Source organism: Triticum urartu, chromosome 2A (assembly GCF_056163025.1).
Source record: "Triticum urartu cultivar PI428250 chromosome 2A, HENAU_Tu73, whole genome shotgun sequence".
NCBI classification, from domain to species: Eukaryota; Viridiplantae; Streptophyta; class Magnoliopsida; order Poales; family Poaceae; genus Triticum; species Triticum urartu.
In genome coordinates, this window is record NC_141874.1 from 13,328,988 (window position 1) to 13,331,520 (window position 2,533).

The 2,533-nt window shown below is 46.5% G+C and overlaps 1 pseudogene; it reads right to left on the bottom strand.

Moving 5' to 3' along the window:
• Positions 1-215: 215 nt before the first annotated feature.
• On the bottom strand, positions 216-1,994 carry LOC147982890 (tyrosine N-monooxygenase-like; annotated as a pseudogene).
• Between the last annotated feature and the right edge of the window lie 539 nt (positions 1,995-2,533).

The following is a 2,533-nucleotide window of genomic DNA, read 5'->3' on the forward strand; positions in this document are numbered from 1 at the left end:
TGGAAAATACAGAGGTTTTGTTTTACATAATGATAAGTACACACATTACATTAGTGATGCAACCATCGATTGCTTCTTTGTTTCTGCACACATGCAGTGTCATAATATTAAAAGAGAACTGAACGTAGCGCCAGAAACATGTAACATACACTAGTTCCAGATACATTTTATTGACACATAAATGAGAAAACGCATATGAAATCTATTTAATTGGATCATATATAGAGATGTGCAGCCAATCGTGGTGTAGCTTGCAGAACAAGGGGTTCAGCTAGTGCAAGGCCCGCATTGCGTTCTTGGAGACTCATACTCTTAACGTCGGGAGGCTTTGTCCAAGTGAATCCCTGCAACATCCTTGCGAACAACATCATTGTCATAGAGGTATCAAGTGAAATCCCAGGACAACCCCTCCTCCCACTGCTAAATGAAATGAAACGTAGGCCTGGATCAGTGAGAAGTACATTCCCAGTGTTCAAATTCCTCTCAGGGTGAAACTCCAGTGGTTCAGTCCAAATCTTGGGATTGCGGCCAAGTCCAAGCCGGCTTAAAAGTATGTGGCTATCCTTGGGGATGGTGTAGCCAGCAATTGTTGTGTCCGCCATGGTGACATGGGGTACGTTAAGAGCATGGTATGTGTGTAAGCGGAAGGCCTCCCGGATGCACGATTTGAGATAGTTTAGCTGAGGAATGTCAGACTCCTGCACCAGTCTATCTTTACCGACAACGGCATCGAGTTCGTCGGTTGCTTTCTGCATGATCTCTGGCATGTTTATCATCTCAGCGAGTGCCCACTCAACCGCATTAGATGGGTTATCGACTGCTGCAAAGATCATTTCCTAGGTACATCCATAGATTTGAGAATAAATAAAGTAATCAGTATAACGCAACAGAAAAGGTCAATACACAGATAAAATGGATCGAAGAACAATGAAGAAACTTTTTATTGAGGTCAAGATGACATACTAACCGCTGTTTGTGCTCTAATGTCTTCTAGGGAAAGCATTGGTTGTCCCTCTGCATCTTTAAGATGAACCAGAACGTCCAAAAAGTCTCGGGGCCCTTTCTCAAGAGTGGATGACCTTTCACGCATCCACTCCTCTATAATAGGATCATGCAACCGGTTGATTGTTTGCATGGCAACCTTGGAAACCTTTTCATGGCCATCCAAGTCGAGGCCTATGAGGGCAGGGAAGTAGTCGGACACACAAAAGCTGTAGAGATGGTTGAGGGCCGTGAAGAGAGCGGCAACATGTGCCACCTCATCATGTCCAGGCCCACTAGTGGATGAAGCTGGTAGGTCACTAAAGTATCTTTTACCGAACACAAGCCTTCTTATCATGTTACCAACGAAGTGTTGGGTTACATGACGGACGTTGACAATGTTGCCTGGACATGCCATGTCGCTGCAATGAGTTTTATTAATGTACCTCACAAGGTGGTCGTACTCCTCTTTCCGGAGGTGGTGGAGCTTTCGCTCCATGGACGAGGCGAGAATCTCAACAGTAAGGACACGCCTCATCTTCTTCCACTGGTCTCCATATGGTGAGAAGATGGAGCCCTTGTACCCGAAGCTGAATATGCCCGAGGCGAAGGTGGTGGGACGGGAGGCAAAAACTTCATCATTTTTTCGTAGTACCTCAGAGGCTATCTGTGGACATGCTACAACAATGACATGGGTAGCTCCGAGACGGAGGCACATGATGTCTGTGTCATCTCCTTGAGCAGGCCATGGATCCATCGGAACACCGCCGGCTTGCTCAGAATCACCTGATGCATGTTGCCAATGATGGGCAGTGCCGCAGGCCCCGGGGGCAGCCTGCATCGTCGCCCCCGTTGCTTCTGGGACAATAGCACTCTTTTATTTTTCCAGAGAAAATACACCAGCATGGTGACCATGATAACCAGAGTACCAAGAGCCATATTGCATGAGCTGGGCAGGGTGTTATATGAAGTAGGATAGAAGGCAATTTGTGGAACTGATAGGTAATGGACAGATGTTTTAACAGTTGTGTTTGAAGACACTCTTGCTTGGTGCATCTTTGTTGGTTAGTTGTGCGGGTATTTATAGGACAGCCGGGGAGCCAGGATCCTTGACGTACTAGTTATTTAATCAATTAGTGACTCCTTTCATTGCCCCACGTGGCCACATATACCATTCATGTCGCCTCATGCATGTTCAATGCATTCTGGAGAGCAAATTAAGTGAATGTTGGATACTCAGTTAGAGACGTTCTTCACTTGATCATCTACAGGAGCTCTTCCAGATTGGCATAGTCAGAGAAGGCCTTTGCTGAGCTAGCTCACATGGAGTCTTTCCTTCATTCAGAGAAGGAACCATCAGAGTTTTATGGAAATCCTTCTCATTTCCGGCCTCTATCGATTGTTGCACACAACCGTCTATTATCAGAAAGTTTCAACATCAGAAGTAAGAGCATCTACAGCCGGCCGCCTCATACTCGCCTCAAATGGCGGACAACCCCAGGTGCCGCAACCGCCTCGTGGTGGATTTCTTGGCCTCTGACCATGACGGATC